At 48.0% G+C, this 13,872-nt stretch overlaps 1 protein-coding gene and 1 long non-coding RNA gene across 2 annotated transcripts in view; both read left to right on the top strand.

The window, feature by feature from the left end:
* CMIP (c-Maf inducing protein) overlaps positions 1-13,872 on the top strand; it is a 237,231-nt gene that overhangs the window by 73,336 nt on the left and 150,023 nt on the right. The window lies entirely within an intron of this gene.
* LOC141277187 (uncharacterized) overlaps positions 3,169-13,872 on the top strand; it is a 32,728-nt gene continuing 22,024 nt past the window's right edge. Inside the window, exon 1 of the long non-coding RNA XR_012328155.1 lies at positions 3,169-13,872. This exon is cut by the window's right edge and continues 19,628 nt beyond it. This is a non-coding gene — a long non-coding RNA (uncharacterized lncRNA).

Here is a 13,872-nt window from a genome sequence, read left to right as displayed (position 1 = left end):
CTTGGTTTGGGCCCTCTGAGACCTATTTTGGACTTCTGGCCTCCAGAACTGTAAGAGAATACATTTGTGTTGTTTTAAGTCACCAAGTTATAGATGTCCGCTGCAGCAGCCTCCGGAAACTGATAGGCTGGTTAACGCGTGGGGTCATCTGAAAACCTTTGTACAAGGATCTGGGTTAGGGGTGCAGGACTTTTTGGCCAGGGACGGTAAGACCATCACCGTTTCCTGAAAACCTTCTTAGAGAGTCCCGCTTCCATCCAGTGTTCTTGGTAGATAAATTGTTCCATTTAAGGCCAGAGGGAAATTAACCTCGTTTAGTGTCAAGGAGACTCACTGATCCCGATGCGTGCTTACCCGGGACCCATGTGTTAGGATGTTGGAAACTCCTTTCTGGGGGATTCTGATCATACATCACCCCAAGCAAATACGATGTGAACTGGACCCCGCTTTGGGGTGAAAAATCCCAGCGAAAATGGCAGATCCCTTAGCGACCTTGATGGATTTCCTGTTACTCATTCTCCCGTCTGCTGAGCGGGAAGGTGGGGTGTGTAGTATCACTGTAACCTGTACTTTCCTAAAGTCAAACAGATTTCTCTAGGTGGGAGTATTCCTCTTTGGTGGGATCGGTGCGGCCCGTCTGAGTCAGCGGCTCCCCCAGCAGCACCTTCTGCAGCTGACACCCTGACAATCCTCTAGAACCTCCTGCCTTCTGCTCACAAAAGCCTCCTTCCCCCGAGAACAGAGCAGAGCCTCTCCCGCCCCGCCTCCCTCCCACGGCTCTCCCTGAGCCGGGGCCTATGTGACTGCTACCTCCAAGACGTCTGTGTCACCAGGAGATGTTGATGTTACCCAGCGATGGAGCCAGGAGCCTCCTCCAGTCACTACCCATAAGGGCATCTCTAGGTGGGATTGAGTGCCGGCACTGTGCCCTCCTTTACATATACGTTACCTTATTTAGCATTACAACTCCTGCATTAAATGTTTTATCCTAACACCTCCGGGTTAGTAAGTGGAAAAGCTGAACCTGGCACCCGGCACATTTACCCACTCACGTCCCTTCTAAGTGTTGAACTTGGGACATTAGCCACTGGCTGATGTCAGCTTGCTCTAATACCATTACCACTGTCGTGAGTTGGATTGCGTCCCTGAAAAAGATCTGTTCACGTCCTAACCTCCAGTACCTGGGAATGTGACCTTATTTGGAGACAGGGCCTTTGCAAATATAGTCAAGCTCAGGTTCGCAGTCCAACCTTCGCTTGGAGAACTGGGTTTATTGGGTTCAGGAATCGTTTCCTCTCCTTCCAAGTTAACTGATTTCAAGAGCTCAAAAACCATGTCGTGGCTTTTCCCAGACTGGCTGATTCAAACCATGCCACAGCCAGGAAAGGAAAAAAAAAAAAACCAGATTATTGACTAAGAAACATTCATTTCTGTTGCAAATTACTAGTTGGGGCTAGTTGTTGATTATCTCACCTCTGTTGCCATTTGTATTTAGAAATAGCTTATAAATTTGCTTACGTGGGTCTGGTTTGTCCTCTAAAATGAAACGATTGCACTGCAAGTAGTTCTAAAACCATACCGTGATTGGATAGCTTCCATTTCGTGGATCTCCACCTCTGTCAGGCACAACCCTGGGTACTTTACTTACGTTACCTGTGGCTTTCACAGTAAGCTGGTGAGCTCCAGATGAGGAAACTGAGGCCAGGACAGCTAAGGAAGTTAGGAGCCCGAGGGCGTGCAGCTCATGCCTGTGCGAGCTGGCTTCCAGACCGCAGTCTTCGGCCTCAAGAGTCTGTTCTGCCCTGCCCGTCTTCCTGCTAACTGCAGACACCTTCGTAATTAGATGGCAGAGAAGAACAAGCACAGGGTGTTCACATTTAGATGTGCGTTTGGCAGGAGAGCGTGTGGTGTGAGTGCATGCTTGTGCAGCAGGCCATTGCGTACATATAAGTGTCTTCAAGAATGTCAACCGTCACCAATTTTGAAAAAGTTCCTAAATGACCTCTCCTGGCAGACCAATAAATTGAGCCCAACAGATGAACCACTGGGCTTTACTCGCAGTCTCTTCAAGTACCCTTTAAATCCCACAAATAGCCCTGTGCTTCCCCAGGGACCGGGGCTGGCTGTCCTCAGCTCAGTCCTGCAGATCGAAGGAGGCCCCCTCCGCTTGTCCAGTGGCTGAGTCAGGAGAAGCTTCCCCGGGGCCAGAGGAAGGGGGAGGTGATGCTCTGGGACCCAGTACTATGAGGTGGGTGGGAGGTGGGTCGGCAGGTCCCAGGGCTTTTCACCCCCAGCCCATGAAGGAGGGTGGAGGTGGGGCATCCAGTGCCGAGCTCCATGCCCTTTTTCCGTAGTGCCATCCACGTCTGGCTGGTCTCTCAATGATTAACCGTGTGACCTTGGGCGCACCACGTGGCCTCCCGGGCCGTCAGCAAAGGCAGTGTGGCCTGCGAGCTCACCTCATTGCTTCCACTGGGGCTGACCTGGGCTGCCGCCGTGGACACGCCCGGCGATGCACCTGGAGGCTTTTGCCCTGGCTGGTCCCTCTGTTTGCATCTTGGACTAACTATCCACACCGCCAGCTCCCTCACTTCTTTTTGATCTTTACCCAGAAGTCACCTAATCATGTTTCCTCGACTATCCCGTCTAAGATGTTGACACCCACCCCACCGCCGCAATATTTTAGCTTACTTCTCGTTCTCTGCCTTATTTTTTCTCCTTAGCACTTGCCATAATCTAACAGACTATGCATTTGTTATCCGTTTTGTTTGTTTTCCCCTCCTGTTAGAAAGGCAGGGACTTTCGTTTGTCTTCTCTCCCCCCACTGCTGTATACCCAGCATTCAGAACAGGGCTCTGTGCTTGTAGATGCTCGATAAATACCTTCTGAGTGAATGAATGAGTGAAGAAGTGAATCTATTTAACTTCGCAGAGCCTCACTTTGCTCATTGGAGTGAAGTCTGCCTACTAAGTATGTAGTAGGCATTCACGAAGTGATAGTTACTCACTAAGTGACAGCTTCTGTTATTTATATTATCATTCTGTGCTTCATCTTTAAAATCAAGGGGCTGCAGCTGAAGGTTCTCCAGAGCATGAGCTGGGGCTGAGCCAGTGCGGGACAGCAGGGAAGTGCTAGTTTGAAGGCAGGGAGGCCCCCCCCCACCCCCCCCCCCCACCCCCACCCCCCCCCCCCCGCCATCAACCTTGAGCATGGGGGCATCCTCTGGGCAGCCAGAGGGGGAAGGAAGATCCTGGAGACGAGCGTTTTCTTTTTCCTGCTGTCTCATTCGAGGCAGAGCAGGAGAGGGGTCCCGTGGAAGCTCCGCTCACAGCTCCACTGCCCGCCTTACGTGGGTCTGTCTATCTCCACCAGGCTGGGGCTGGGGTGCCTGTCTCTGTCAGGATTCCTGCACCTGGGCACGTCCCGGGCAGCCTGTGGTCAGCTGTGTCTCTTGGCCAGGACTTTCAGGAATGCACCCTTTTGACCACACAAGCAAGGCCACACATGCCTGATGATAGTGAACTCTGAACTCTTAAGGAGCACGAACCTCGCGTGGTACCCTCTGTAAGGATTGGCTACCTTAAATCTCATTCACTCCCCTCGCTTCATGAGTTTGTTATTAACTATTTGCATTTCTGTTGTGCATTGTTTAGATTCCTTATGTTTTATTTTTAATTGGAGTATATGCCTTTTTTAAAAAAAGTAGTTTATAAGGGTTTCATTTTTCATATAGAAAAATTATTAATCTTTTTTCAAATCAGATATGTAGCAATTGTTACCCCTGCCCACTTATCTTTTTCTCTGGCTTCTTCATTTCGTGTGAGGTATTTACTGACATATAGAAGTTTCACATTTTTCTGTGGTTGGATCTCAGTGTCTTAATCCATGGCTTGTTAATGAACTGTCTTAGTGGTTTATAAAAGTTCTTCCAAATTTCAAGATTGAGCAGACATTCCCCATTGTTGTTTGTTTGTTTTTTAACATATAACTGTAAAATTAAACTAGAGTTAATTTTTGGTATAAGGTGTGAGGCTGTTCTTTCCCTCCAAATAGTTAACTGATTGTCCAGTATTATTCAATGAATAATGTTCCCTTTTCCACTGCTTTAAAATATCCCTATATCGTATGCTAAAAATCTCAAATATGTGCTGAAGTCTCCTTTAGGCTTTCTGTTAGTTGCTACTGATTTACTATCCTTGCTCCAGCGCTGTACTGTTTCAGTTATTGTAGATTCATAGTGTTGTAAAGTTAAACGCCTTCCTTTTAAAGATCAAGGAACCGAGGTACAGAGAGGTCAAGTAACTTTCCCAAAGTCACACAGCTAATTGGGGTCTCCAAGTCTCATGTGCATATAATTTCCAGTGTGTTTAACTTTCTTGTAGGTGTTTCTCATGATGGGTTTCTGTGCTTCTTATGTATTTTTATCACTTTTGCTCATGGCATATCACGGACAAGTTTTGTTGTTGTTGTTTTTGTTGTTGTTCCCACAGCCTTAGTAAGTTCTGTCTCTCCTAAGCAGAGCTAGCCCTTAGTATCTGCTAAAATTAACAAGAATGAGATCAGATGTGAATTTCCTAGTACCATGTCTGGCACATCAAAGCCCTTAATCTGTTACTAATAGTACAGTTATTATTATTTCCATCAGTGTCATTGACTTTCGGTAAGGTACGTTTTTACTTCACACCTTTCACCTCTGAGCAGAATTCATAGTAAATGCACTGTAGTCATATGTCCTTGAGTTTTCAGGATACTCCCAGTGGCCAGTGTTGGACCCTGATGTCCACCTCCCCCTCCATCCAATAAATTACTCAGATGGTCCCACACTCTCCGTGGGCTAACAAGCTCTTGCAGTGATAAGAAATCGTACGCTTGAGCAGGGACTCGAAGTCAATCTGTGTCTCCCCCAGAGTCGTGCCACCCGAGGGCCAGAGAACCTCAGCGATGAGGGACCTCGTGTCTGCAGTGTCCCAGGCACTTCTGGATCAACGGAAGTGGATCCTGTGCAGGATACGCTCGTGGGCAGGGACTCAAAGCACCCCTACCGCAAGGTCTGCAGTGCAGCTATAATTGGCCAACGCAAAGATGAATTTCCCTGTAAAAATTCTGAAATCAGGTACCTGTTAGTTACTTTCATATTACACATAGGAGAGACCAGGTTCCGTGAAATAACTGGTTCCTCGAACCTGTTGGAGGATGAAGGCGCTTGGAAGGTGCTCCCCAACCTTGTTGCTGGTGTTGCTTTCTTTTTTCTTCTTTTTAATATATTTATTTATTTATTTATTTATGACTGCATTGCTGCACACAGTCTTTCTCTAGTTGCGGCGAGCGGGGGCTACTCTTAGTTGCAATGCACAGGCTTCTCATTGCTGTGGCTTCTCTTGTTGCGGAGCACGGGCTCTAGGCACGCGAGCTTCAGTAGTTGTGGCATGTGAGCTCAGTAGTTGTGGCTCGCGGGCTCTAGAGCGCAGGCTCGGTAGTTGTGGTGCACGGGCTTACTTGCTGTGCGGCATGTGGGATCTTCCCAGACCAGGGCTCGAACCCATGTCCCCTGCATTGGCAGGCGGATCCTTAACCACTGCGCCACCAGGGAAGTCCCTGAAGTTGCTTTCTTGCACGTGGACAGAGGTGCGTCCCCTCTGAGTGCCCGGATTCTGGAATTAGGTTGATATTAACCGTCATGTGGAAGCCATTCTGGGTCACGCTCTGTAGGAACCCATGCTTGGCGGTTCCTTGGCTTGGAAAGAGGTGGCCTTGATTTGGAACTGAGTCAAGAGTGAGCTTTCGTGGGGACTTGCCTGGTGGCACAGTGGTTAAGAATCCGCCTGCCAATGCAGGGGACATGGGTTCGAGCCCTGGTCCGGGAAGATCCCACATGCTGCAAAGCAACTAAGCCTGTGCGCCACAACTGCTGAAGCCCGTGTGCCACAACTACTGAAGCCCACGTGCCTAGAGCCCGTGCTTCGCAACAAAGAGTAGCCCCCGCTCACCGTAACTAGAGAAAGCCTGCACGCAGCAACGAAGACCCAACGTGCCAAAAATAAATAAATAGATTTATTAAAAAAAAAAAAAAAAGAAGAGTGAGCTTTCAGCCAAAGGGAGAGGGGTGGTGTCACCTGAGAGGTGGTCAGTCGCAAGTGTGGTTGTTGAACCTCTCATCCCCTCTGCTTAGAACCAAGACGTCCCCCTGCCCCATCCTGCACTTGTGTCCAGGGGGATGAGGACGAGCTCTGGGAAACAATGAAGGGAAAAGAGGAGGGAGGGCGAGTGTAATTAGGGATGGGACTGCCTGGACACTGTATTGAGAAGGATTCTGGGGCTTGATTTAAGCTCAGCAGGAAAAAGGGCTGAAACCTAGATATTTCCATGTAGGGAAGAGGGGCGGTGGTGTCTCTTAGAAACACAGGAATCCACAGAGACACACAATAAAACTGGGCTAAAAAGCCACTTCACAAAGGGGAGCAGCTAGACCATGAAGCCTAGATAAAAGTTATTTATTGTCATTTAGTTTTATGATTAGGAAATATGAATCTAAAATATTCAAAGTGTAGAAAAATAGAAAAAGAAAAGCATCAGGATTTCTGCTTCTCAGAACAATAATTGCTGTTGTCCGTGGCTCCTTTTCCTACTCTTTGTCTAAATCCCTGCGTGTTTCAACATATTTTTCCAAATACATAAAAATGTGTATCCTGTGTTCTCTTTTAACAGCTATTGCTATTTATTCATTTTTTCCGTGCCTCAAGGCAAGCGTTTTGAAACATAGAAGCCCCAGGGTGCAACTTGGTGCCTTTCTCACAAGTCACTAACTCTGGGGCTTTATAGATTCATCTTCAGGATTAGAATATTCCCTTATAGTTCATCTCTTTTTTTTTTTTTTCTAATTGTGGTAAAATACACACAATGTAAAATTTATCATCTTCACCGTTTTTAAGTATACAGTTCCGTGGTGCTAAGTATATTTACGTTGCTGTGCCGCTGATCTCCAAAACTTTATCATTCATCTTAAATGAAGTCCTGGAGCTGACCTCAGGATGGGCACCTAGTTCACGACCTTCAGGCGAGGTGGATAGAATTTAGGGCAGGAAGGGAAAGGAGAAGCAGCACGGGCAGAGACCTCTGCAGTAGGTCTATTATCTCCCCAGTACCTCCCATTTTACAGATGATGAAACTGAGGCCCAGATTGTCCTTCATTGCTTTTTTTTTTTTTTTAGTAAATGTTATTTAAATATATATCCAGAAATATGCACAGATACTGTACCGCTCAGTGAATTTTTGCCAACTAAACACATCTGTGTAACCAGCACTCAAATCAAGAAGTAGGCCAGCCCTCCCCGTGTCCTCAACCCCAGGGGTACCTGCTCTCCTGACCTTCATTAGCATCCAGTAGTCTTGTCCGTCCCCGAGCTTCACACCAGTGCATTCAGCGTGTACAGTCTTGTCTGGCAACTTTTGTATATGTGATGTTTGTGTGACTTATACAAACAGCTTGTTGGAGACCGCGGAGCCAGTCGGAGGCAGACCTGGGATGCAGACTCGGGTCTGCCCCATCTGCTCCACCATCCTGCCTTTCAGGGGGCACGTGAGAGTGACAGTTGGCCTGGGGTGCGGGGGGATCCTGAGAAATAAAGTTGGATAGAAGTGGCCAGCTCGGGAGTTTTGTGCATGTTCAGTGGAGGAATTAGACATGGGTATTCCAGGAACAGCTTGTGTTGATTAGCGAAGTGACCAGTGTTGTTCTCTGTGACAGTGAGACCCTGGGGTGGTGAGAGTTGCCTGGAGGGAGCACAGGGCAAAGGTCAACCAAAGGAGTGACTGAGGATTCCCAGAGAAGCGTAGGGCGAGTGTGGGAATTGGGTGTGTCAGGGAGAAGAGACCAGGTGTTCTGGATCGAACAGTAACAGTAATAACTTTTTAAAAAATGGTTATTTTATTCAGAGTGGTTGCTTTTTAATGATGCTGTCTTAATTTTCTCTTGAACCTGTTTCATCTATAATCATCCAACATTGATTTTTATTTTGTTCATTTAATTTGAAAGTCTTCTTAAAGCTATCGCCAATATTTTACTGCTGCTGGAGATAATTCAGCCGAGCGCTACCATGAAAGTATCATAGAAAACATGATCGATGCGTTATACCTGCGATCTGGTGTAATAAACACGGTACTATAAACTGTTTTAGTCAATTAAGAAGTAAGCCTCCTAGAACGTGAATAGCAGTGATACTTGACACTTGCCAGGGGACACTATTAAATAAGCACGTTACGCATTTCATTGCATCCCTGCCACAACCCTGTGAGGCAGGTACCACCGCTGTGCCCATTTTCAGACGAGAAAACTGAGGCTTGGCAGGTGAGATGACTTTCCCTAGATCAGGTGTCTGGAAGGAGGAGGGGTAGGACCGGGACCATTTGGTTCTCAGAACTTCACTCCTACCCCCCCACGCTCTGAGACCTGCCCGCAGAACTCACGGAGTCAGCATTGGGCCCCCTCCGGCTTCCGGGAACCTGAGCGGGGTACACACTGAGAGAAGGCTCCCTATCTGACTGCGAGGGGTTTTGGGACCCGGTGGAAACATGGTCGAAACCAGTTTCATCATCACTCGTGAACGTGTGGTGGGTTAGCTGGAGTTTTTTCAGAGGATTTGCTTGAGGCTGGCATGTATCTCCGTATTCTTACTTCATAAACTGAGTAAGCTGATAACTGCAATTTAAAAAGAGCCTGGTTTGGGGAGGAAGTTGATTTCATTACCATTTTATAAGATTTTCTCGGTCTGGTCTTGATCCTGTGGACTTCTCTTGGTTGCAGTAATTTCGGGGTGGTGATCTATCCCCTGCCATTTAAGCCGATTCCCCTGAAACTCAGTGCTCGCAAAGGAACGTGTTAGCATAGCCTCATGCCAAGGAAACAGAAAAAGGCGGAAATAGCGTGTGACACCTCCATCTAACACCGTGGGATGATCTTGGATGGTGATTCGATTATCCGAATTTTTTTTCACAGGCAAGTTGATTCCTTCTAAGATCATTAATTTTATCCATATCCAGTGGAAATTGCGTTCATTTTAAATTAAAATAAAAGAAATGGTGTCCATCTCTTTTTGGAAACCTTAGTCTATTAAAGCTTATATAATCAGTCTGTTTACCAGTTCATCATGGGTCAGAACAACAGTATTTATATTCATACACATAGGAAATTCAATTAGATAATGGAGAGGAAGAGCACACACTGAAGGAACGTGATTGCCCTGCATTCAGGCAGCCTAGATTCTCCGGTTCATCCGAATGTCATATTAGCTGGGAGATCCCTTTTGTGACGCAGAACCTTGCAGCAAAACAGTTGGGTGTAGCCGCCTGGGAGGAAGAAATGCTTGCAGCAGGGATCTTCCAAGCAGGCGTCTCAATTGCACAGAAAACCATTTTGGGAATGTTTCCATAAGCCCAGCAGTGTGAGGGTCTGTGCAGCACGGTGAGAGGGTTTTTAACCAGGCACCCTTGATCATGATGAGTGGGGACAGCTGCAGAGGGTCTAGCTGTTCTAGGGGGCCTGACACACACATTGGTGAGGCCCGCGGTGCTTGAAGAAAATGAGGGCCACGTTGGAAGCACAGGCTGCAAAACCAGTGTTTTTTCAGCTGGGCATGGACGGCACGAGCATGATGAAATGCCACCCTCCTGCTCAGGAATCCTGCTCAGGTTCCCCCAGTGTGTTTAGGAAACCTTCATAATTCTTGACCTGGGCCTCACGGCTACATAATGATTCCGTCCAGACCCATCTCTGCCACCTCTTCACGCACTGTGGGGTTCACTTCCCTGGCCCCATCCAGGGAGTCCTTTGCTCAGCCAGGCCAGCCTTCTGATCACCTGGGTGCACGCTGTCCTCGTTGCAAAGGCCATCCTCTCTCCCACCTTCACTCCCTCCCTCCTGAGTCCCCACCGGTTCTCAGCTTCAGTGCCCTCTCCCCAGGGGTCCCTTCATGGGCCTCCCCCAACCGCCAGGATAGGCTAGGTCGTTCTCTTTAAGGGCTTTATAGCACGAGCACAGTTCCCATGGAATAATTTGTCCGTTGGTGGTTTTGTGTCCTGTGTGCTGGGACACAGTCTCCAAGTTCACGGCCAGCCCCCGGGTCTGAGTGCCATGCCTCACATGAACGGGGGACCCACAGATCCCTGGGGGATGAATGATGGGCGTTTGCAGTGAATGAGGCTGAAAGTAGTTGTCTAACTTGCAGAATAACTCAGCCACCTTGAAAGCTCCCTTTGAGTGCTACTTCTCGGCGAATTTGTCAGATGGTACAGCACATCCGGCTAAATGGAGGAGCAAATCAAGGGCCGAGAGCAGTCGGTCACTGCGGTGGCTTAACGCCAGTGCGGACCTTGTGTCTGGTGAGAACCCTCTAGTCCTGCCCGTTGAAGATCTCCAGCCCCTGCGTGCCTCTGACCACGCCATTCACTTGCTCACCCCAGCTGAGAGGCAGAAAGCTGTTTCTTTGAAGCCAGTAGAATGTTTCTTGTTTTGAGTGTTATTTTAATTTTTTTCTGAGCTGCATATGTATCCAACTGTAGGCTTATTTGTCTCCTGTGCTGTACTCTTCTGTTAAATCCTGTTGATTAAAAAAACTCAATTATATACTTTATCTATACATATTCTTGCAAAAAATTATGCCTTAGAGAAAAGTGTAAAGTTCCCCTTCCTTGACCACCAGTCCCCTTCCTACCCCACATCCCATCCTTCCAGTCTTTTTTTTCTGTAGATTTATATCTAAACAGGTAGCTCTATAGCAAGTCTATAAACATACAAGGAATCAGATTGCATGTATCTTTCTGCAGTTTGCCTTTTCTCTTACTAAGACTTTTTGGGGATGTGTGTTTTAGTTCACTAGAACCGCATGCATTATGCTAACTGGACTCACTCCTCTAACTGTAAATGGCTGAAGACTTATTTAAGAGATTGGCTGGGACGACGACCCCCTCCTCAATGGCTGAGGCACAGCTGACGGGATGCTCCAGGAAGCCCCTGTGCTTTTCTCCTGATGAGTCGTGCTGTGTGTTTCCAAGAGCCAGTGTGTTTGTTCCCAAACTTGATGATGCTGGTTATAGGTGTTACTGTAATCACACAATTTACTTGAAGATTACGTAAACTTATGAAATATGAGTGTGAAAAGAGAGTGGTTGTTTTTATGAAAACCAAATGGAATGCTTAAGAAAGTCTCAGTGAAACAATAGCTGTTGTGGGTGAGAGAACCGTCAAAGAGTGAGAAGAAGCCACAATAACCAGACGGACTTGTGAAGGTCTTTAAAGGAGCAGGAATTGCAAATTGTCAATTGCAGATTGCCTGGGGCTTCTGTGAGAAAGACTGGGGGGATTTCGGTAGGGGGGCATCTTCAAGGACAAGGCTTCGCTGCTGCCGCGAAAGGTGGAGAACAAATACCCGTTTTAGATATTCTCAGTAAAAATAAAATGTCTGTTTCATTTTGTGCTTCCCTCCTTTAATTGACTTATTTTGGGTTCATCTGATAGCTGTAGACCTCCCCCGTTCTGTTCAGCTGCCGCATCAAATTCCATGAAATGGCCACTCCCCAACCCTGACCCCTGTCGATGGACGCGAAGGTCGTTTCTCTCTTAAATGCAGTGCAGGAGCAGGCAGCCTTATCTGAGATCCCTGTGCACACATCGGTTGTGGGTAACTGCTGAGATACAGAATTGCCGGGTCTGGGCATTCTTCATTTTCATGGAGGTTGGCACTGGTTGATTTGGAAGTTGCAGACTTCTGGGCTGGGAGCTCTGTGAAGGAAGGAACAGTCTTTCAGCTGTGAGTGAGGGTTACGTTAGGGCACAGGTAGTAAATGTGCAGGTACTCAACCAGTGCTTAGTTCTGTTTGTTCAGCAAGTGTTTCTTGAGCCCCCCCTTGTATGCCAGGGGGCCATGTTAGGCACTGGGGGGTGGGAGATGCCCAGTATGGGGTCCTGGTCCTGAGAAGCAGGGAAAATTATTCAGTATTTGGAAGAACAGACTGCACAAGTGGAGTTTTCTGGGCCTTAGTCTAAAGGGTAGTATTCTCCATCTGTCTCAGTCAGCTCAGGCTGCCGTAGCAAAATACCATAGACTGGGGGGCCTACACAGCAGACATTTATTTCTCACAGCTCTGGTGGCTGGAAGTCTGAGATCAGGATGCCAGCATGGTCGATTCCTGGCAAGAGCCCTCTTCCTGGCTTGCAGACAGCCACCTTCTGCCTATGTCCTCACTAGGCTGAGAGAATGAGTTCTGGTTTCTTTCTCTTCTTGTAAGGACAACTAATCCCATCATGGGGGCCCCACCCTCATGACCTCATCAAACCGAATTATCTCCCAAAGGTCCTACCTCTCAATACCATTCACATTGGGGGTTAGAGCTTCAACATAGGAGTTTCGGGGACAAACACATTAAGTCCATAACACCATCCCCGGCATGGAAGAGCAAAGAGGAGGAACGTTTTACAAAGGGCCAGAATATATAGGTTGGCTTGTGACTTGGCTCTTTGCGGGGGGGTTGTGGATTTTCTGTCCTAGGCCTAGTGAGAGGTAAGTTCAGGGGCCCCTTCCAAAGAGTGTTCACCTGACCCCCACTGACTCGGAATCTGTGAGGTGGGAAGGGCAGAGGCATCATGGGACCTGTGTGTCACTCCTGGTTCTGTCTCTGACTTGCTGTGTGGCTTTGGAGAAGTTGCTTCACTGCTCTGGGCCTCAGTGTACCCATCTGATAGGTGCGCTGGGTCAGTTTTGGGGAATCTGAAGAAGTATAGTGCTGAGATGCCATAGAGTGGCACCCACAGCCAGGCCTCATGGCCATCTTTCAACCCTCCCCGCCCCCAGTCACAGCCAAGGCCACATGACAGCCAGAGAGTCCTCTTTGTTGGCCCCAGGAGAACATTTGGAAACAATCACATCCACCCCCATTGATTGCTGCTTGTTGCTAAGACATCGTGTTGGCCAGCCGTCCCCACGCCAAAGTTCAGGGCCGCTCAGGACTCTGCCGCTGTCTTCCTGGGCCCCGCTAAGTGTGCGTGTGGCCCGGCCTCAGCCCAGCAGAACGAGAGGGCCGAATGTGCCGAGAGGGAGGTCAGGGTCGTGGGGTAAGAGCCTGACCCTTAGAGCCAGATGGCCTGGGTCACATCCTGGCTTCTGCTCTGTGACCTTGGGCAAGTCACTTCGCTGCTCAGTTTCCCCATCAGGAGTCACGGCGGGGATGAAACCAGCTCCTGTCTTGGAGCAGCGCCTGGCTTCTGTATCAGGCCAACAGAGACGGCGTTGAATTCTCTGGGACAAAGGCAGATCCTTACTTGGTTCAGGCAGTCTCTCCTTCCGAGGAAATAACTGAGTTTGAATTCAGTTTTTAAAAACTGATTCCCTCCAATCCAGCCCCTGAAGTCCTTGCCATTTCAACTTCTGCTTTCTCTCGAAAGAGAAGGGTTTGCTGAGCTATTATGCTGGTATGAACCATATTGCAGGGGAAAAGGTTTATCCTACTGAGGAGAATGCAGCTATTTTAAGGAACTTGAACTCATCTTTATTTGCACCCACCTGCCGCAAGAAATCCAAAGGAGCCTCCTTGGGTTAACCATTCTCCTTGGAAAACAGTTCATCAGCTCAGGAGAAAGAGGAAGGAAGAGACCAAGTGTGGTCTCTCTTCACATGGTGGAGTCTCCCGCACCATCGTTCCATCTTTCATGGGGCCCCCATCACTGTACCTTCTGCACCGTGGCTCTGAGTTCGTGCAGACAGACCCACACTTCCCTTTTAAGTTGGAGCGAGGGAGGATTTTTTTTTTTTTTTTTAAATGAGGATCAGGCTGGAAAGTTGTGCAAGTGAAAAATACTGGATTTTTATTGTAAAGTCTCTGGTG

Source organism: Tursiops truncatus, chromosome 19, assembly GCF_011762595.2.
Source record: "Tursiops truncatus isolate mTurTru1 chromosome 19, mTurTru1.mat.Y, whole genome shotgun sequence".
NCBI lineage: Eukaryota > Metazoa > Chordata > Mammalia > Artiodactyla > Delphinidae > Tursiops > Tursiops truncatus.
Note: the sequence above shows the minus strand (reverse complement) of the source record. Positions and strands in the feature narration are given on the sequence as shown.